Consider the following 23,862-nt stretch of genomic DNA (forward strand, 5'->3'; position numbering starts at 1 on the left):
CAAGATGAATGTCCAAGAAAAAATTATGAAAAATTAAAATAAGCCAATCAAGAAGATCATCCTGGGTCCATGAGCCCTACCAAATTAAACCTTACTGACTACTAACTAAAAAGGGAACTATATACAAAAAAGTGGTGCATTGTCCAATCGCAACCAAAAAAAAATCAAAAAAACAAAGGAAACCTAACCCTAACTATACAACTATATACAAAGGCAGCGGGCTATTCGGACGGCTCACTGGTTGTTGTCATGGGCCAGGGCATCATCGAACTCCTGGTCAATGGCTTGGAGGCGGGCATGTTCCCTGGCCCCGAGGTCCCGCAGGGATAACGCAGTGTCCAGCTCTAACTCCCTGCGAAGACCCTCGAGGCACTCAGCCCGCCTCAGCGCCCTCCGCATGGAGTCCTCCGCCCTCACCATCGTGAGCCGTTCCTCCTCTGCCCGCTGCCGCTCCGCACCTATCCGCTGGCACAACCTCTCCCACACAGAAGCCACTCCCATTCCAGGGTTCTCCTGCCCTCCGGCCGATGCCTGCACCCCCGATGGTGATGGCCCCGAGCCATGATGCCTCCCACGTTGAGCCTGCTGCTGCCTCCGACACAACTGCCTGTGCCAGCACGACGGCATCCAGGCTGATGGAAACCACCGACGCCGTCGTGCACGTGCCCTGCCCGATGATGCCGTCACATCCTCCATCTGCTGGGGTCCAGTTGCTCTGGTGTCCACCCCTGCTGGATCTCTGACTCCCGACTGTGGCAGCGATGGGATCCCCACCGAGCTAGCTGCATTGGTCGGGGCAGGTCCACAGGGGGCCCTGGTGGCATCTGGGCTGGAAGACAGCAAGGAGAACGACTGGTGGATAGCCTGCACAGAGGAGGAGAGGGCCGCCACATTGGCCAACACATGCAGGAAACCCCCGAACATGGCCGATCCCAATTGGGCCACGTCGGCACGGTGCACTTCGTGATGACGTGCGTGCTCCTCCCGGGAAGCACGCACGGCATCACGAATCACAGCCGTGCGCAACGCGACCCCAATCAGGACCTTCTCCGCACGGCCAGGGGTTCCCACGTCCGCAGGTGGAGGGTAGTCAGGTGACATGGACATCCCCTCTACCTGCGGACGGGCCTGGGACGGGGCATCCCTGCTGGTGCATGGTGGTGCACTCACAGGGTCAGGGACAGCGACATGCACAGGCCCCTCCACGGTGACCTGTGCTGCCTCCTGCCCCTGGCCCTGGACTGCACCACTTGCACCAGCAGGGATGCCCCCACCAGGCCCCATGTGTGCCCCAGTGGCGGCCTCCTCCTCCTCTGTGCAAACCACCAACCTGGATGGCTCCTCACCGTCTCCCACCGTAGCAGGCCCCTGTGGGGGCTCACCCACCCCTTCCGCTGCAGCCGTGGGGGCATCCCCACCGCCTTGCTCCACAGCGCCGTCTCCGCCCTCTTCTTCACTAGCCGCTGCGTAGAGGGAGACAAAAAACACAAGCATCAGGGCACTGTACAATGGTCCCCTAGACAGGAAGCAATAGCAGATGAGCACCACTGTCAAAGTACACTTCCATCATGTCCCTCCACAACACATGGGTCAGTCCAGGCAAAACACACACACTAACAGGCATGGTGCATGCCATGGACATTTCCATGCATGTCCAATGGACTCTTGAAACATTCAATGATATGTAACTCACATGCATCATGCCTCATGCCCATCACATGCACACACTTCACCTCAGTCACATCCATCTGGCCCCAAACACACCAAACACAGCGGATACAAGGGTAATTTTGCTGCTTTACTGAATCTCTGCATTGTCACACACATGTGTCATGCATCCATGGCATGCACAAGTCACAGGCACGCAGGTCAGGCACACAGACATGGCTACCATATATGTACCTGGCATCAGCACCCATCCCTCACCCCCACCCATGTTCAGGTACAGAGACTGGCATGCTCTCATGTTCATAATCTGATTAAGGCTCCCCATGCGGCATTTCAACACATGCAACAACCATGTGCATCACACATCACTGGTCGCACATGCATTACCATGATGTCCCTGCACACATACATGCATACATGGGCTATGGCACACATACAGGCAAGTATCATAGAACCAGCACACCGCAACATGCCCTGTCTCACACAGTAATGCATGGACACTTACCGCTCAACTCCAGACGGGCCTCCCTCTCAAGGATCTGGGCGTGGAGCGCTGGGCGTACGCGTTCCAGGACCCTCATCTGGATGGTACTCATGCGGCCCCGGCCCCCCTCCATGAGGTGCCGGGCCTTCACAAGGGTCCTGGACCTCAAGTCCTCCCAGCGCTTCTTGATCTTCAGGACGTCGCGGGTTGCCACCCCCTCCGCGTTGATGGCAACCACACAGTCGGCCCAGATCCTCTGCCGTCCTTCCTTGCTGGCGCGGGACGATCCAAAGAGGGCATCATACTGCCCCAGGACATGCTCCACCAGGACACCAACTTCGGTGACAGTGAAGCTGGTGCCCCTCTGCCCCTCTGGCCTGGGGTTGCCACTGGTGCCAGATGTGGAAGTGCCCGACATGGCAACCCCAGAGGCAGGTGTGGGTGGGCAACTGGGTCCTGGGGCTGGGCTGTGGAGCGATGTAATACCAGTCGGGAGTCTTCAGTTCCAGCAGGGGTGGACACAGCAACTGGACCCCTGCAGATGGCTGATGTGCAGGCACCAAATGGCAGGGCACGGTGGCAGCAGGCAGGCAGGCAGCAGCAGATGGCACGTGGGAGGCTGCTCGGGGCACTGGGGGGCAGTAACTCGGCCTTCTGGGCAGGAGCGTGGGCTTCCGTGTGTTTTCGCGTGGCCAGCTTGATACGGAGTGATTTGGCACGTGAAAATCCTGCACGTCAGCGTGAAATCCGAGGAAAGGCCCTTAGCGCGTAAGCGCGTCAGCACGCATACGCGATTCTATTGGACCAGAGTCCCTCAGCGCGTAAGCGCGTCTGTGACGTGACCCGCACGGGTGTTCCCCACTCAGGACGTGATGACGGGGCACACGTGGAGATACTGCACGTCAGAGTGTCATCGCGTGTAATTGGACAAAAGTGCGCGGACACGCGATTGGCCTATGTACGTGTATTTAATGGGTGCGCGGCCACTTACACACGCAAGTACGTTTGCGAACCTGTATCACGTGGTGCGTGTGAATTTCCGCACGCTATTGGACTGGGAACAGGATTCCAGGGCTGCGCGGGTCACACGCTGTATCCCGTGGTGCGTGTGAATTTCCACACGCTATTGGACTGGGAACAGGATTCCAGGGCTGCGCGGGTCACACGCTGTATCCCGTGGTGCGTGTGAATTTCCACACGCTATCGGACTGGGAACAGGATTCCAGGGCTGCGCGGGTCACACGCTGTATCCCGTGGTGCGTGTGAATTTCCACATGTTATTGGACTGGGAACAGGATTCCAGGGCTGCGCGGGTCACACGCTGTATCCCGTGGTGCGTGTGAATTTCCACAAGCTATTGGACTGGGAACAGGATTCCAGGGCTGCGCGGGTCACACGCTCGCCTAGAACACGCGCAAAGCATAAATTGCGGACTTTAACAATAACAAGCTCAGACGCCAGGATGAACATACCGTTCCTAGCAGCAGTGGCAGTGGGCTACCAAAGGAGGAGGAGGAGGATAGTCAGGGCCAGAATATTCACACCCAGAACCAGCCTTTTCGGGATGCCTGATGACCAGGTGTATGGGAGGTACAGGTTTCCACCACACATCATACTGGACCTGGTGAGTGAGTGGGAGGATGACCTCACATCACCCACCCTGTGCTCCCAAGCACTCAGCCCCCTGGAGAAGGTCCTCAATGTACTGCACTTCTTAGCCACTGGATCATTTCAGCGGACAAGTGCCATAGTGGGTGGGGTGTCACAGGCCACCCAGTCACGCTGCCTACACCAGGTCTTGAACATCATGACTGCACGCCCATCAGTCCGCAGGCACATATACCTGCCCAGAACACCTGCAGAAAGGCATGCTGCCGCCCTGGATTTTTACGCAGTGGCACGATTCCCCAAAGTGCTAGGTGCCATTGACTGCACCCATGTGGCTCTACGTCCCCCCAGGGCATCTGAGCACATCTATAGGAACCGCAAGCACTGGCATTCCATCAACGTGCAGGTAGCATGTAATGCCAAGGGAATCATCACCTCAGTATATGCCAACTATCCCGGCTCCACCCACGACAGCTTCATTTACCGAATGTCCACCCTAAGCCGGGACCTAGAAGCTGGGCGGCATGGCGATACATGGCTGCTTGGTGAGTATGTATGCCACTGCACATGCATGCATGTTGGATACTGAGCAAGGTCACAACCTCACCAATGATACCAATCCCCACCTCCACAGGGGACAGTGCCTACCCTCTCAGCCCCCACATGATGACGCCAATTCGGAACCCCACCACGCCACCCCAGGTAAGATTTAACACAGCCCACATTACAACCAGGGGCATAGTGGAGCGCACATTCGGAGTGCTGAAGACACGCTTTCGCTCCCTTGACCGTTCTGGCGGGCAGCTGTTATACGCTCCCCCAGTAGTGTGCAGGATCATAGTGGCAGCATGTGTCCTGCACAACGTTGCAACACGCCGGGGCCTGGCCGTGGACATGGTGGTGGCCCCACATCCCCAACCACATGCACAGCCGCTGCGCATGGGAGGGGAAAGGGCACGGGGGGAGGCAGCCCGTACACAGCTAGTGGCTAATTACTTCACATAGAAATCACACCCCTGTGGAGTGCACACTGCCCTGGCACATTTCATCTGACAATCAATGATGACTCAACCTGACACTGATCCTGAATGTGTGGAGAATGAACCGGGAATTCCATGTCAGCCTGAGATTGTTCACCTGGAAGTGTCACAATGTGTGCATCCCTACCCACACAGACACCACCAATGCAGTTTTGTGAAGTTACACATTGAAGCAGCTAAAATGAATACCCACTTGCAAAATGCAACAAGAGGACAGTGCCATGTCAGCCAACCCAACCCCAGCACTGCCACACGACACACCGTGCCATGTCATGCTAATTGCAGGTAAACAAAGTAATCCCCACAACATGACATCACTCTCACTATGTACAGTGGCACTATTAGAAACCTGCAACACCTGAAATGCTCACAGCAATGCCGGACCAACAACATACTTGAGCACGTAGTACCATTAACATGACATCAAAAATGTTACATATTAGTAGTCTCACCACCTGGAAATGCCTGCACTCCCACCACTACCAACTGTGCAGTGTTGGCGCCATGTAGAGTTGTAGGTGCACTGCTGCCAACATGGTCCCCATAGCCAGACTAGAGGTCCTTGTGTGGACTTGAGGAAGGGACCTGCAAATTGGGAGGTAGACACAGAAGAAGAGTTACACATCAATGCAACATGCAGTGTACAACACAACAGCAATATGCACTATGAATGTATACACAGTATTGACTACAGACTGGCCACACAGCTCATGGGAGTCCAACGTCACTGTGTAATTCACTGTCACTTGGGCACACCCTTTGCAAGCCCATGGAAACGGGAAGCAGGAGGGGTATGTGTGACTCAAACCCAAGCATCTGAACCAAATACATTACAAGCCTGCATGTGCCCAGCCACAATGCAGCGTATGCCCACAGGAACCACGGAAGCCAACTGATCGGAGCCAACAGATCGGAGCCAACAGATCGGAGCCAACAGATCGGAGCCAACAGATCGGAGCCAACAGATCCTCCCAAAAAAATTGGGAATAAAAGAAATCAAAAAAAAAATAAAAATAAGAAACAATCAAAAATGGCCATTGATGGGCCCGGGGGGGTTGGGGAGGCCACCCAGGAGGTCCGAGGACAGGATGCACACCAGAACCCACCTGCGTGGATCCTGGGAAGATAAAACACCTCCATGGGCTCATGGCCCACACGGCTACCCTATTGTGGGAGTGTCACTGCTGTCGCTATTATCACCCTGTGCAGCTGCATCCGGAGGTGGTTGCACTATGGGAGGCAGCCCACGCAAGGCCCTAGTCTGCTCCTCCATGGCTGCAAGCATGCGGGTGTGGTAGGTCTGGTTCTGGAGGATGAGTGTGCGGAGGTCCCCATGCAACAACTCACGGGATGCCCGGACCTGCCTGCATCTCAGCTGAGAGCGTACGGGTGAGACGCTCCAGCTGCTGTTCTGTCCTTTGGTGTGTTGAAGCCTCAAGCTCAACAAGAGTCGTCCTGAGGTGTAGGAGCTCCTGCCTCAGGGCTTCCCTGTGGCCCTGGGACTCAATGGAGATGGCCTCCTGCAGAGTCGCCAGTGCCGCCCGCCTGTCCCTGTTGGACCCCAACATGTCCTCCCTGTGTGACTGGCAGATGGAGTCGGTTGCCTGCTCTAGTCGCTCCATCAGCCTTTCTGGGGGGACAATGGAAGTGGCCACCCTATCCATGGCCTGAGCCATCATCTCGGATGATGCAGCCTGTTGGGTAGCCATACCGTAAATGGATTGCTCCCATGCGGTATTGCCGGGTGGCGTACGGCCACCACGTCGGCGGGCACCACACCTGTCTGGGGCAAGGCGAACTGCGCCTTGCTGTGCCGGCACTGCCTGAGGCTGCAGGACTGCATTCCCCCTCTGATCTGCTGGCCCAGGAACAGGATCAGATGTTGCGGAGTGTGACCCTGCATCCGTAACCACCGAAGGCGTAGCTGCCAACACTGACATCCCCATGGAGGGTACTGACCCTGGTGCAGGTGGGTGAGACAGAACAGAATCCCTCCCTGGAACACTCACCAGCGACGGCACGTAGGTCTCATCCGAATCAACACCTGAGTACAGCTCGGGGGAGGTGCAGCCAGAGACACCCCTTGAGAGCACGACCTGCAGCACTTGTGGGTTCTCCCCCACCACCACACCACGTCCCTCACTGGTGGTTGGTCGGCCCTGGGACACCTCCTGGGTCTGCACCATCTCCACAACCCCAGCAGTATCAGGTGCGTCTTCCCCTGCAAAGACATGAAAACAAAGTAATGGAAACAGGCATTAGCACCATGGCACACATTGAGGGCTGAGAAGCAAGAGAACCAGTACTTGATTGACACATGTCCCACATGACTAAAACCCTCCCATGCATGCACCCTCACTGCGTATGAAGTGCAGGCAAACGGCACACACTGATGACACCAAGATGGAAGATGAACAAATTTTCTGCATGCTGCCTGGCAGTGGCATCACACATTGGCCTGTGATTGGCAGGTGAAACACACATGCCATCACACAGATGGCATGTACCATTGCTATTGAGTGAAGACGGAGAGGAGGGCAGCACCTATTCATTCAGTCCAGTTCCCGCATGTAATAGCTTTTCTGATTCTAACAGGTCAGATTTTTCACCTGGAGCTGCCAGTCTGTAATGGTCAAATTGCACAGGGACATGTGTGTACAAATGATATCCAGGTAACAAAGTCACTCCCCTTTACCATACCCATGTCAGACATGTGACTAGTGGACAGCGACATGCCTAGTGAAAGTGGTGGAATGCAAACAAACTGACTGAATGAACAGTGAAAAATAAGCAAATATGTTGTGTCAAGGTGACACTTCAAGGGCAACTGGCGTGCAGTTGTGCTAGATGTCTACTGTTGGCAGAAGGGATACTGCTATGGCCAAATGCAGCTGCGCAGGAAGTATTGCATGAAGCACATGGCTGACCCATACGACTGAGGCGCACACACTCTCACCTGGCACCCAAACAGAAGCCCTCACACACACACCATGCACATGGATGACACACACATGCATGTGCACTCACCGGACAATGCCTCGTAATCAGCCAGATCTCCCACGCCTTGGATCTGTTCCTCCGTGACGTAGGTCCCAGCGACTGACTCATGTGGAGTGAGTTCCATGTCTACTACTGGAGACCCACCTCCAGTCACTAGAGTTGCGGCATGACTTGAGGCCAGCTTACTCTTTGCCCTGCGCTTTAGGTCATTCCAGCGCTTATAGCAATCATTGGCTGTGCGCCTCACGATTCCAAGGGCACTTACGATGTCCGCAACGGTCTGCCAGTGTGCCTGGCGTTGTGCAGGTGTGGTCTTGGATCCTGCAACAATGACCATCTCGTTGTCATGTCCGGACACATACTGGACAAGTGCATTCAGTTCGTCATCCGTGAAGCTGGGCTTCCTGGACGGGCCGGACTGTGTAGCCGTGTCTGGGGCATCAGCCTGTGCCGGACGAGCACTCTTCCTCTTCCGCTTGGAAGGTGGTGGTGATCCTGAGTGTCCTGCGCCGCTCTGGACACTAGGGGCAGGAGCCCTGGTGGACTCTGTATCAGGAGTGTGGGATTGCACACTCAGCATGGGAGTTGGTGCAGGCATTGGCTCTAGTGTGATGGTGTCAGGGGGAATGTCAGCAGCATGGACTAGGACCGACACTGTCCTGGCTGGGTGTGTGAGGGCTGGGGTGGATGGAGCCGCAGCTGCCCCTGCAGCCACTCCGCCCTGCCTCCTTGGTGCAGCAGATGACCTTGCTGCCCCAGATCCACGTGGCATGATGGCATCAACGTGCACCAGCGCACGTGTCATAGCCCTGCTGACCTGGAAGTCAGCCATGGAGTCAGCCAGGTCTGGTGCCAGAATGGGCTGGTCCAACAAGGGCTGAGCATGGATGGTGTCAGCCACTTCAGCCTCAACGGGAAGGGGGGAGGGGGGGAGGGGGGGGATGATGGGTGCCCTTGACTGGTCCTCCACACATGGGGGGACAGGCTCACCCTGCAAGTTACGACCACGTCCCCTACCGGATCCACCACGGCCACCACTTGTGGCTCTTCCACCTTTGCCACCCTTACGGAATCCTCGCCTCCCAGCCATGGCACTGATATTAATGTGCGTATGGGAGTGGCTGTAGACAATTGTCCTGGGCAATTGGGGGTCAAAGGGGTTGGGTACCAGATGGTAATTGTACCCTAGTGCTCTAGCACGGCTGATTGTAACCCCTGGGGAAAGATGACGGGTCACGCAACGCACAGGAGGCCCAAAAAAGGGAGATGACGTGCACGCAACCCCTCCTAGACCACGTGTGCAGAAAGAAAAACCTGCACTACGCTGTGGCACCCAGTAACACAAGAATGAACGTATGCGTGTCACACGCAGCCTAGAATGACCTCTGAAGGGGTAGGCTACACACGGGGCAAGCACAGAAGTTGGATACGTGCGTGACTCACCGTCTGCCAGGTAAAAGAGCGTGAAGAATGAGCGCGTTTGGCTGGCTAAACCCCCGCCAAAAGAAGATGTGTACGCTGTCTGAGAAGACAGGACAACAGTAGAAGGGGACACTGTTTGAGGGAACAGGCCCAGGTAAACCAGTAAAAGAGAAAAAAGAGAAAAAGCTGTCAGAGGTAACAGGGAATACGAACTGGAAACGCCGTGAAGTAAATCGCGTGTGAACCGACAAGAAGTACAGAATTCACCCACTCGCTCTCCACGAAAAGCACGTACAAGGAAATGGTGTTCTACATGTACCTTATATACAGGCCCACACGTACAGCGTCACTTACGCGGCGTGTACGTTCACCAATCACACGCTTTGTCACTCCTGCGTGTAGATCCATTTTCACCAATCACACGCTTTGTCACTTCTGCGTGTAGATCCATTTTCACCAATCACACGCTTTGACACTGGGACGTGTCACGCAACAATTTCCTGCACGTGCAGGTGACTATAGGCGCGCATATGCTGTTGACGGGTTTACGCGCTAAGGGCCTTTGCTGACGTGTGGGATTTCACTACCTATCAGGCTGTCCACGCGTTCACACACGAGAGACCACGCTCCTGGCCAGGAGGCCAAATTACTGCCCCCCAGAGCCCTGAGCACGCTCCCACCTGCCATCTGCTGCTGCCTGACTGCCTGCTGGCCACGTGCCCCACAGTGCTGGTGGGTGGGGGTGTTGGGAGACATGGGTGGGGGCCTGGTGGAGGGTGCCCCTGCACTGGTGGGGGTGGTGGGAGACATGGGTGGGGGCCTGGTGGAGGCTGCCCCTGGTGGCGGGAGGGTGGGGGTGGTGGGAGACATGAGTGGGGGCCTGGTGGAGGCTGCCCCTGCACTGCTGGGGGGTGGGGGTGCAGGGGGACATGAGCAGGTGTGCAGGGTAGTCCCCTGTTTTGTAGGCTGCCTGCAGGGGCCGTGGAGGGTGTACAGGGAACACCTGTGAGGACCCACCCAGCCTAATCGCGTGTGATGATTCCCACGCACCCCTGTAATACACGTACCCTGGCCAATCGCGTGTTAAAGTTCCCGCGTACCCCTGTAATACACGTACCCTGGCTAATCGCGTGTTAAACTTCCCGCGTACCCCTGTAATACACTTACCCTGGCTAATCGCGTGTTGAACTTCCCGCGTACCCCTGTAATACACGTACCCTGCCTAATCGCGTGTTAAACTTCCCACGCACCCCTGTAATACACGTACCCTGGCCAATCGCGTGTTAAACTTCCCGCGTACCCCTGTAATACACGTACCCTGGCTAATCGCGTGTTAAACTTCCCACGCACCCCTGTAATACACGTACCCTGGCTAATCGCGTGTTAAACTTCCCACGCACCCCTGTAATACACGTACCCTGGCTAATCGCGTGTTAAACTTCCCGCGTACCCCTGTAATACACGTACCCTGCCTAATCGCGTGTTAAACTTCCCGCGTACCCCTGTAATACACGTACCCTGGGCAATCGCGTGTTAAACTTCCCGCGTACCCCTGTAATACACGTACCCTGGGCAATCGCGTGTTAAACTTCCCGCGTACCCCTGTAATACACGTACCCTGGCTAATCCCGTGTATAACTTCCCGCGTACCCCTGTAATACACGTACCCTGGCCAATCGCGTGTTAGACTTCCCGCGTACCCCTGTAATACACGTACCCTGGCCAATCGCGTGTTAAAGTTCCCGCGTACCCCTGTAATACACGTACCCTGGCTAATCGCGTGTTAAACTTCCCGCGTACCCCTGTAATACACTTACCCTGGCTAATCGCGTGTTAAACTTCCCGCGTACCCCTGTAATAGACGTACCCTGGCCAATCGCGTGTTAAAGTTCCCGCGTACCCCTGTAATACACGTACCCTGGCTAATCGCGTGTATGACTTCACGTGTACCCCTGATATGCACGTTTCCCGCTTTGCGTTCCTTGTTTGGCAGCCCTGTAAACTGGTCCAGGGTTAGCGCAGCCCTTTGCGATGATTTAGCGATTTTGATGGCTTTTCCTTGCGCAAGGGCGTTCTTGGGGGCGTTACTGGCGCTGATGCAGGGTCGCTGCGATACTCTGCGCCACGGCTGGTTTGGGAGCATGAAATCCATGAATACGCTGTGCGCGGAAATCGGTTTTAGCGCACGTGCCTGGCGCAGTCAATCGCACGCGGACACTCTGCGCCAGCCGCTTGCGACACTTTTCAGCGAAATTCTATGAATTACCCTGTTAGTGTGGAGAGTAAGCTGGCAGTTGGCCAGCTTTTCCAAGAGTTTGGAAGAGGGGAAAGTTCCAGTGGCAAAAGAATGATTACAGAAATCGGCCAAGGCTGGATCAAGGGTGTCAATGTGGTCCTTGATGGTTCTGGAGGAGCAGGCAAGGACCTGTTTCAACAACACTTCCATAGATGGCATTTGACTAGAAACCTTGTCAGCTGTTAGAGAGAAAGAGGAGAAAGGAGGAGGAGAGGGAGAGATGGCCAAATGGGGCTGAGAGAGGAAGAGGGAGAGGAAGAGGAGATAGTGGACAGGATGTCCTGAGTTTAAGCGGAGAAGCGAGAGACCAAAGCCGTACATAGGGCCTGTTGAGGGAAAAGTAGAGGTAGAGACCGCAACAGGATTGGCCAGTTCCTTGCAGATTTTAAAGAGTTTATCTGTGTTGTTAGAGGTTGCAGAGACGCAGGCTTGAATGTGTGCTCTCTTCTTGATGAGTCTTATTGCTTTGACTGGCATTTTGGTGCGCTTTGACTGGCATTTTGGTGCAACCAGTCTAGGTATGTCTTAATATGGCCTGGCATGCTTTACTGTAATGTCATTATGTGTCTACACTGATCTACATTGTGCAGCCAGTTGGACATGTTTTCATTGTGGCATGGCATTTTTAATAGCAAAGCATTAATGTTCATGTGCACTGTTGGTGACTTGCTTGTATTGGATTGGTGTTACCCTACAAAACAATAGCAAACACTGTGGCTTTTTAGCAAATGCTTCTGAGAAAGTGACTGTATTTTGCATTAAAACAAATATTTATATCTTTCTCCTAGTGCAGTGTGTGGAGTGTGTGGCATACCCCTTCAGCAGTACGTTAGTGTGTATTGCGCAAGTGTGGCAATCTAGGCCGACCCAGAGTGTGGCGTGACCTGTGATTTGTTGCAGAGTGGCTTGCAGGGGGTCCCCAGATCTTGTGTTACGCCACTGGTAATAATAAGCAGTGCTCAGATACCTGACTAAACTAAGTAGTCATTTTTTCACTTTCAATTTTTCCTTTTCAAAGTTTAGTGTTTCAGTCTTTTAGTTTTCAAGATAAAGAGCAATACTGTCTCATTTTTCCCCAACATCTGCTGGTACGTGCGACCTTTGCTCCTGGCACCCAGTGTGTGTTGCAGAGGATTTAGCAGCTCCATGCAAATATTTTACCCTCATTTTTTGGAACCAAGAATGTTCTCCCTAATTCCATCCCCCCGTATTTCCCTGTGTATGCCAGAAGTATACTTTCATAAAGCATCTTTGATAGAAAGGGCAGGATATCGCAAAGCTCTCTGCAAACATGCACTGATAGAAAGCACTCTTTCCTCTGGCATTTGTACAATGCCACATTTATGACTGTTCCATTTCAATTGCAAGGTGCAAGGAAATATAAAAACGGCGGCTGCGTTCTGTAATAAATATGCAGTCTTTGTTGGAATAAACGTTGCAGTATAAATGTCTCTGCAGCTGCTCACACCTGGCACATAAATATACCAATATAAGAGCATTTTGAGACTATAGAATGGGTTGGCAAATTGCTTTGTAAAAGGTTGAGAAAAAAGGTATTGGTAGAAATGACCGAATACAAGCCGAATACAAGCCGAATACAAGCTGGTGTATTTCTGTTTCACAGGCGCACATTGAATTAGGTTTTCATGGCGCTTCTCAAGACATGAAAGGTTCTCTTATTTCCTCCAAAAATCACATTACATATTTTGTTCTCCACACGTGTCAGTGGCTTGTGGCAGATTGCATCTTTATGGTTCCTAGAACTCGCCAAGGAAAATAAAGAAGCCAGGCATAACAAAATGGATGAGTGCTGGGAATCTAATGCTGGCATGGAACCTTTTTTTCTCCAGGTTTCGGTCCTGTCCAGAATTAGGAACATTTAAAAGATGACACAGTGCTGACTGAACTGATTTAGGACGAGCTGATCAGATTGGAGTGTAGATTCACTTTATATGTGGACATGTTGCGGAACCTTGCACGGCGCACAGAGGCTGCACCAGGTGCGTATGATGCCCGAACCCGCAATACCAAATACTAAAATACGAAACACTGTTCTGTTGTACAGGCGCCTAACAAATGCACAATACATAAATAAATAAAACGGGTTCCTGTGCAGAGCGGCAGCAAACAAGAACAGCGCAGCACACTGTGAAAGAGCAAAATGACAGACACTAGCAGAATGTGCATATTATGCATTTGCAATAATGCTGGGGCAATCTATTTGTTGAATCCCAAATCCCCTAAATGTTCACTTTATTCTGGAACCAGCAAACACCCCAGGGACGTCATTTCACCAAAATGCCATAGCTAGCGGAAGTGACATCACATGACCCTTGACCCCTGATGACATCACAGGACATGATGTCATTTGACCCCAGCCCTAGGTGATATCGCAGGAAGCGATGGAATACGACCTTTCACCTGTTGAAAAAACGGGAAGTGGCATCACATAGCATTGTAAACTACGAAAAAATATGGTTACGATATCACTATAATGTGATGTACATTTCATACAAGAATGGATCGCCATATGTATCGTTAAGATATGTGTGTATATGCCTATATTACCTAAGTACTGTGAATGCAAACAGACGTCCATGACCAAATGGTAATGATGTGTTATTATATAGCACTTACGCTTAAGCGCTTTTTATAGAAAAAATATACACCCAATATCACCCAACTTGTGTTGGTACTCATTTATCGACCTCAGAAGGATGAAAGGCTGAGTTGAGGTGTTTAAGAACAGACTAAATCAGTGACTCACTCCTGAAGTGCGCCTGAAATAAACCTTTAATGTGTCTAGCAATTATTGTATAGATTTCCAGAAAGACACATTATTTGGTATTTCTATTCTTTGTTAATTAGGGTCAGTGCTGAAAGTGTTAGACTTGTGGCACTCCTGTTCTTATTTTTCTTCTTTTTTTTAAGAGGCCTGAACAAGAAAGTCAGCCACTCTAGAAGCAAAGAGCCACATGGTGCTGGCCACAGCCCAAGAGCTTGCATTACAAAAACAAAACAAAAAAAACAAAAAAAACGTTTTTTTAAAAATATTTTTTTAGAGCTCACAAGGGTGACCACAGAGGTCGCAAGGGAGACCTCGGAGGTCGCAGTTGCGAGCTCTGGTGACCCCTAAATGACGTCCCTGAAACATCCTGAGATTTTAAGAGATTCGGGTAAACGAGTTTGTGCAGGCAGATTCACCTGGCCATGTATAGGCAAGCTGTAGTAGCTCTGCAGCAGTCACTGGAAATATTTCCGAGAGGGAGGAGGGTGATGGGGACTATTTCCTGTTGGTGCTTGAGAGCTGGAGGATGTTCTTTTCTTTTCTGGGTAGGGCATTTATTATATGTATAGGGAGAGAAAAGAAGGTAGTAAAAGCAAATGTAGGTATCGTTGCTGTTTGAAAGCTGCACAATTTCCTTCTCTTTTTAGGTAGGGATGTTTGGAGTTTCAAACAGACGATCACTGCATGTTGTGCATTTAATAGAATAGGAAAAATCGTTGTAGGGTGATTTTATGCAGTGCTTTACAGAAAATAATGGCATTTTAAAAAATTAAAAGCAATCTCCAGTTCACAAAATGGTAAGCTAAGCTAGATTTTTTGGATTTTTTGAGAGATTTCACTTTCTGTACTTTGAATATATGCACTGAGGCTGCCTGATTAAAAACACACTAACACACAAGCAGTTGGATTTAATTTATTTGAAACAACTTTGGGGGAACAGAAAAAATATGATTGTTGTGATCGAATGTGGCGGTCATTAGTGGCAGTTTAATTTGCTGTGGATTCTTTTTGAGTGATTTCACTTTCTCTGCCAAACACCTTGTAATGATGGCGTCCACACTATTCTTGGTTGCTATAGTACAAGTTTATTCACATGATACATGAGTACAAAGACCTCCAACCTATGCCCAGCATAACAGCAAGCCAGCTGTCTGTAGCCAAAGAATAACATTCCATATCATGGGCTATGCATTCCATATTCCTCCCCTAAGTTCCATAGTCCCTCAAGTACAACATCACAACACACCTCAACAATTTACTTTGCATATATGCATTGGGGCTGCCTGATTGAACATGCACTCACACATAAGCAGTTAAATTGTATTCCTTTGCCACAACTTTGGCGGAACAGAAGAAATGTGGGGTGCTGTAAAAAGTATTGGAGGCAGTGTTCACAGGGGGTGGGCAATAAGTGACAGGCTGCTTGGCCATGTGATGCAACATCACCTGAATGAGCATGCTAAGAGCAGTAGGGAGGAGGTTTGGACCACCTTGTTTAAATTGGTGCACTCACACACAAAATAAGCAGTTTAATTGTTTTGGGGAAGAGAAAAAGTGGGATGGTGGAAACAAAGTTGGAGGGAGTGGGAAATGAGTGTCTTGATGATTTACTGCGTGACATGACACATCACCTGCTTGAACACACTGTGGAATTTGCACTGGCCCAGATTGGATTGTTTTGATGGGCAGACTCACACAGAAAATATAAAGCTGAATTGTTTTGGGCATGTGACGAATCGAGGGAAAGTGCCCCTTCTCCCCAGGGGTGAGCACCCGAAGAGGACGAGAGCCAGGAAGCCTTTGAGTTTCAAACTTGCTTGATATCGAGGAGCGGGATGCCAGAGCTACAGCGAACCCAAAACACGAGAAGACGATAGGGCAGGAATCCGGGATAAGGTATTGGCGAGACCTCAGAGGAGGATCCGTGGTGGACAGATGGTCCACAAAACATTGCCAATACCACCGCCAACACATGGGCTCAAAATTTGCTCCATCTTATGCAAATTTATTTATGGTTTTTTTGAATTGCAGCATGCCGGGAAACATTCTCTCTTTCACAACAACATCAAATTTTGGGGTCGTTTCATAGACATGCTGATAATATGGGAAGGAAATATTAAAGATCTGGACATTTATGTCACCTATCTCAACAATAATCTCTTTAATTTATCATTGACCAAAACAGCCAGTGCCACGAACATTGAATTCCTGGATTTAGAACTTTTTGTTGAAAATGCACAAATTCAAACCAAATTATTTACAAAACCTACAGCTGGAAATAGTCTTCTTTATGCTACATCTCATCATCCCAAGCATACTATTCACAGCATTCCATATGGGGAGATTCTCAGAGTCAAAAGAAACTGCAGTACCGCTCTCACCTTCCAGGATAATCTCCAACAAACTTATCAGAAATTCAAACAGAGAGGTATGGATCAAAAATCATTCAAAATGCAATTAACAAAGCAGAATCTGTATCAAGGGACTCTCTACTAAAGGACAAACTGAAATCAGAAGAAATGAGTCCCTACTTTCATTACCACATACAGCACGGAAGCCAAAAGAATAAAACAAATATTAAATAACTATTGGAACATTCTCCTTACAGACTCAAGTTTACAAAAACATTTGGACAACTACCCAAACATTTGTTTTCGAAAAGCACCAACCATTAAGAACTTGATCAGTCCAAGTTTCTTGAGTCCAATTCCAAATGAAAGAAAAACCTTCTTCCTAACAGCTAACAAAGGTACTTTCAAATGTGGACACTGCAAACTTTGTCCGTTTATGCAACAAGGTAAAAAGGATATTCTTCTTCCGAATGGCAAAATTAAATATATCAACCAGATGATCAATTGCAATTCAATTTATGTTATCTATGGGATTCAATGTATATGCGGAAAGCTATTTATTGGGAGTATTATAAGAAAACTTAAGGTGAGGATCTTTGAACACATAAGAGCAATAAGAAATAAAGACCTAAGATCCCCCATCTCGCTTCATATGATCACCAACCATCCAAATCTTGACATTTCTAAATCAAAAATCTTTGGTCTGGAGAAAGTGATTTTACCACCTCGAGGAGGAAACAGAGAGAAACTGCTACGCAAGAATTAATCAAAATGGATTTGTTTTATGGACACCTGTGTCACAGGTTTAAATTGTGACACAGAAATGTACAATTGGTTCTAACTAACTCTTTACTACTTATATATGAAATTGTAAGTTATACCTAATCCTGTCAGTTTACCACATATGTGATTTTTTTGAAAATGTGCCCTCAAAGATACAGAAGTAAGCGAAATGAAATCTGCTCGTGGTTTAAACTAACTGCTTACTGCTTATACATGAAAATGTAAGTTACACTTAATCTTGTCAATACACTAAATATATTTTGTTTTTGATCAACAGCTAATAATGAGTCCTCAAAACATAAAAGTAGGCGAAACAAAATTTTAATATCTTTTCTAAACTAATTACATTTGTTATTACACCTCTCAATAAAAGACATTGTATATAAAACAAGAAATAAAAAAATCCAATATAAAGCATAGAGAATCCTAAAACAGGATCCGTGTAAATTGACAATTTTTACGACCTAAAATGGCTGCCGCAACGTAAAAAAATGCGCGATGATGTCATTGCGTCACGTTAAATCACGTGGACGTGGCGCGATGATGTCATCGCGGCACGATTACAATACAAATAGCGCGCGAAAGCCCAGAAACACAATCCACTCGTTTCTGGGATGTCGCTTATCATGGCAGCAGAGGACTTTAGAATCTAAAGAAATCAGGTAAGAAACCCAACCTTTTAGAAAACAGGAGAAACATGCAGACAGTAAAACTATTACTTGTATTTGGATTCTTTCTCCAAGCAACCAAAGTTAAAAGTTTACTTTTTTCACTCTTCCCTTTAGCCTGATTGGACCAACTTAATACCCATATATTGGAACAGAAGGCATTTCTCTTTAAATTGTTTACCGTTTAGAAAGTGAACATTGAACTGACCATTCATTTGAAATTACTTAAACCAGGGTGAGTCTACAGAAACATTTATTATTTATATTTTCCCACAAGGGGCATGGATTAGTTCAACAATGAATATAATGATGTTTTTTTTTTGCTTTTAGACATATTTTCCTCTCCTGATGAACCATTGCTAAATATCAATGGGGAAACACGTGTTGAGAGTGACACTAAAATACACTAAAATCAAGGATTTGTGCCTAATAGAGTTTCAATTATAAGGTGAGGAGTAAACACCTCACATTACTTTGTACTAAGGATTTTTGCTTGAAACACCTCATATTAATTTGTATCAAGGATTTGTTCCAAAAAGAGAGTGACACTAAAATCAAGGATTTGTGCCTAAAAGAGTTTCAATTATAAGGTGTGGAGTAAACACCTCATATTACTGTGTACTAAGGATTTGTGCTTGAAACACCACATACTCATTTGTACCAAGGATTTGTTCCAAAAATACTTTTGTGGAAACTATATAAGTGTGAAGAAAACACTCAACAGAAAATTATTTGTTTTTTCATCCTCTAAGCTATTGTGAAGAATAAAAGAAGTGGTTAACTCTGAAGTGGTATGACTCACCTTTGAATGATTTATTGAATACCTTTGGCGCATTTGATGAACTTTTCCAAAAATTATAGCTATGGTCATCTAACAGAACACTGGGACGCATCAAGGAAGTGAGAGGCTGTGAGAAGTGAAACACCAAAGGGGAGAACAAGAAGCATGGGAGACTCAGAGGAAACCATTAAACTGCACAAGTAACTCGTCTCAGTGAAAGCAATGAGACAAAGTTAACACTGAAGCAAACAAACTCGAAATGCTATGATACAAGAGAAAGAGTTACTGAAAACCTGAATCCTGAGCATAAGGAACAGAAGATACCCAAACCTTTGGACAAGGGCAAACATCATTATATCGCATAAGTATTTTGTCCCAGCAGAAGTAATTAGACAAAGTTAACAGTGAAGCAAATGAACTCGAAAGGTTGCGATACAAGAGAAAGAGTTATTGAACACTTAAACCCTGGGAAGAGGGGAAAGTAACTAGATATTCTATACAAGAAGAGGATAATACCCAACAAAGAGAATGTGATGAAACAGAGTCTAGAGGAACTAGACAAGTGAGCCATAAGCAAAGTCAAGTAAACCAGAAAAGACTGAACTGTAATTACCCAAAGCCTATGAGAGCAAGAATAACTTCCAAGGATAGCTGAGACCCACACCAGGGATATCGACCTCACACAAGATCTCCAAAAGGGATTACTGAAGTGGAGGGAAAACTCAATGCCCCATTTGAAGAACTACAGGGATTGATTGGAGAAGTCACGAGAAACTATTTGAGGATGATATACTAAAGATTATTCTACAGACTGGTACTAGAAGTAGGCTCAGGAGAAGGAAGTCATTCTCCTGATCCTAGTTAGTTTTTTATAGTGGTAGGGTCATTTAGGGTAGTTTTGGACAACAGACTTATTTTTTGGGAAATTCATGACTGATGACAAGCACCTTGGTTAGTAAAATGGGTGGGAAGACCCATAGACAAGGGAAAGTTAGGCCTTATAGTGTTACTTTAACAAAATATTGTAGATTGTGTCAAAAGAGAGTCTATGTCCTTCTTCTGACTCGCCACAGGCAGGAGATTCTTTTGGGGTGCTGAAACAATTTTCAAGGCAATATGCAATTAGGGACAGTTTGATTGGTTGTTTGACACAAAATGTGAACAATTTTCAAGATGAGCAATCAGTGCTGTGCCAGCATGTTTAAATGGATTCACTCAGACACAAAACAAGCATTTGAATTGATTTGGGTGAAGATAAAAATGTGAGGGTGCCAGAAAAATAGTTGGAGGCCTTGGGCCATTAGTGGCAGCTTAATTGGTTGTGCAAGGCAACACACCAACTTCTTTAACATACTACAAGCAGTAGGTCACACAAGGAATTTGTGTGGGGAAGGTTGTTTAAAGGGGTGCACTCACACACAAACAAGCAGTCAAATGGTTTTGGGGAAATAGCTCACTATGACTGTGCAAGAAACATTATTGGAGGCAGTTTTGATGGTGATCAAAGGCTGCCGACATACAGCACTCTTTTTATGAAAAATGGAATGCTAGTGTTAGTGGTGTTTATGGTGAGGAACACCACCAATTAAGATGTTCTCCAAGCCAAAAATCAAACATAGGACGGGGAGAGGATGGAGCCAATGAAATATTGCATGGATCACAGCCAAAACAGCAGCTTCTTCAATTTGCTAGGCATAAACGAATCTTTGGTAGCACAGTGTACAACATCAGCCAATAACTGCAAGTTGTACATCCACCACTGCTATGACAAGTACAGAAAGCATTCAAACTCTGGTTGTTCCGGTGACAACTAGTCCTTCCAATGTCATCTTTGGTTAAGCTGTGTCAGCCGATTCAGGGCAGACAGTCCACATGACAAGTTCACTAAGATCAGAGTCTGGCACAAGTGGGGAAGTGACATACCTTTTTAGCAGAGTATTTTCTCAGCTCTTGTTTGGAAGAAAGTGATTATCTTTAGTGCTAACATTTGAAAAATAATGCTATCAGGGCTTTTATTTGGTCTTAAGCGAAAATCTCTTTTTCCCTTGACTCAAATAGAAATAGATCGATTTAGAAAGACCTCTTGGAGACCACAATGAGCGTTTTTTCTAAATCGAACTGTCACAACCCTGGACATACATGGGTGCACGTAGGGGTTGACAGGCATAGTGAAGGCGGAAGAAGGAGGTTGCAGGCGTCCCAGGAACCAGGTAAGTGTTTTTTGATCTGTTTGCAATTCTAATCATATCCATCGTTTTCAAATATTCTTGCTTGTAGCTAGCTTCATAAAATCATAACATTAACTATAGTTTTAAAGCAGTGTTCCATTCTCGCTTTTCAAATGTCCAAAAATGAATACTGCCTGCAGCCATATAATTGCTTCTAACCAAACTATGTTTAGAAATCAATTCACATTATCTTGTTAAAAGTGCGGACTAGTTTGCAGTATGTTCTGTGTGCTGCTCATTCAGTTCTTGCAATTCAAGTTACCTATGGCCTTGCCTAGGTCATCTAATTAAAAAAGACAATGCTAATCTTAAGAAAGCTCCTTAACTCACAACATACAACAACAAGTTTCCATACTTCTGAAAGCTATGTCCTCAGTTCTTATGGACCAGGAAAAATATCAATTCAATTACATCTGTATTAAAAACTGAACAGAACCTGCAATCACAGCACCCACTGCCAACTCTTGCACATTGTTGCCTTGCACAGCACTATGTTGCCTCTTCTTCTGCCTCTGCTCAACAGTCAATGACACCTTCTGCAAGTTCAGAGTGCATATTTATGGTGTGTAACTTCTTGGACAGGGTCAAGATAAGCATTTTGCAACCTGAATGGTGCACAGAAAATGTGTGTCAGTGGGAACAAATCCAGGCACCTCATCATTGATGGGGCATAATATGCAGCATAATGCACAAAAGTAGGACCAACATATTACACGGCATACCCCCAAGAGCCACCAAACACTCAGGAGCATGCCAGCCCTGTCCCACTTGTCCAACCCAGAACTAGAAGATGTGTAACTCCCACAGCAAAGTAGTGTGTCTTCCAGGTCCATCAGGAGGACCTAAACATAAAGGAGCAATCTCAACGTGCCAGCCTAGACTCAGATATTCATTTGAGCAAAGTTAGATATCATCATACCCATCCATGCAATGCTTTTGCCATGTTTGACACATGTTCTTTAGCTTGTGGTGACACATTATCTCACCAATTGCTCCCCTGTCCATGATATGCTTGCTGTTGACCACAAGATCTGCTCTAATTTCAGCAGGTCATATAGTGCCAGAAATGCTTTGAGTGTTTTTCAAATGCAGCACAACATTCCACACCACCAGCTAAATATGTCTGTTCTAAGCCATTAGAATCCAAAATTGTAAATGTTTGACTATGTATTTGAGCAAATCAATGCTATGACTACAGATACAGTAAAAGTTCAGAATTGGATGGGGCCTTCTTCAACCTGACTCAGTGGAAGCAGATGCACGTCTGCTGTTTGCAAATACCTTTGTGTAAGCTACACAGCACATGAGCCAAAGCAATGTGCCTCTGGCTGTGGTACTTCCATTGATGTAATGCATTAATTCATTAATTCCTTTTGTCATTACTACAGTGCCTTTCACAATAATTATGATACCAACGCGCTGTTGGTTGAACACCCTCGGAGGAACAGGAGTCCAGAATTGGGGGTTGTTAAGAGGTGCTATTATGCGTGTGCGCATTTCATCCATTAATGTGATGTGAGGGTGGCCAAGACCATTCTTATCACCCATGTCTGAATGGCGTGTGGATGGGCACAGTGGAGGTAAACTATGAACTAAACAGGGGTGGGTTGTGTTTAAGGAGATAGAGCATTACGTGAGAAGATAACATTTAAATTGTTGTTATTAAAGGTAGTTTAAATCTAATGGCAGAGGTGTTGTGCAATAGTGTTTCTGTTGTATGTGAGTGCAGGGTGTGTGGAATGAGCCTGCGCCTTTCACTAAGTTACAAAGGTGCGGTGTGCCAGGGGAGAAAATGGGTTACCTGTGCAAGAATATGCCGACCTTACACAATTAAGCTAAATGCAAAACATGGCTGAATAACACAGTTGGGCTAAAAGCAAGGTATGGCTACCTTTCACAATTAAGCACAAATATGGCTGACCAACAGGTTCCTGGAACTAATCCTGGAACATGTAGAAAACAATCAGAAACTAGACCAGGCACAAATAGGTTTCAGACACATGAGAGGAATGGAAAAAGAATTACTATCGATATGGGACGATCTAAAAACCAATTCAGACTCCAACGTCAAATTGGCACTAATACTACTTGGTCTATCAGCAACCTTCTACACAGTCCACCACAAATCTCTCATATAAAGACTTGAGGATATTGGATTCAGCAATACAGCACTCCTTTCTGTCATGTAGGATTTCAGGCAAAAAACAAATCAACTTGGATAACACCATTCGAGTCAACACTTCGCAAAACATTTGGAGTCCCACAAGGCTCATCACTCTCACCACAGCTTTTCAAAATCTAAATGAGCCCACTGATTAACCTCATAAAATAATACAGCCTCACCGACTACAACTACACAGATGACACTCAAATGATCTACAAAATCAATGCCAGAGAAGAACAAAACCCAACACTTACCAATTGTCTCACAGAAATAAACCATTGGATGAACACCAACAGCCTTAAACTCGGTCTAGACAAGATAGAAATCATGATTGCGCCCAATGACACATCAAATCATCGCCACATTCCAACCTACTGAACTGGGAAACTCACCAGAAACATCCAAAGTGGTCAACAATCTTTGAATATTGATGGACAATGAACTAACAATAGATCCACAAGTCAACACAGTAGTTAAGAAGTCTTAGTTACTTGCGATGTAACTGTATTTCTCCAGCATTGGTATCTTTCATAGATTCACAGGATCCACAGGAAAAATCATGTACACCTCCACTGAAGCTC

The sequence above is a fragment of the Ambystoma mexicanum genome, chromosome 3q, assembly GCF_040938575.1.
Source record: "Ambystoma mexicanum isolate Mex_15411 chromosome 3q, UKY_AmexF1_1, whole genome shotgun sequence".
Taxonomy (NCBI): Eukaryota; Metazoa; Chordata; class Amphibia; order Caudata; family Ambystomatidae; genus Ambystoma; species Ambystoma mexicanum.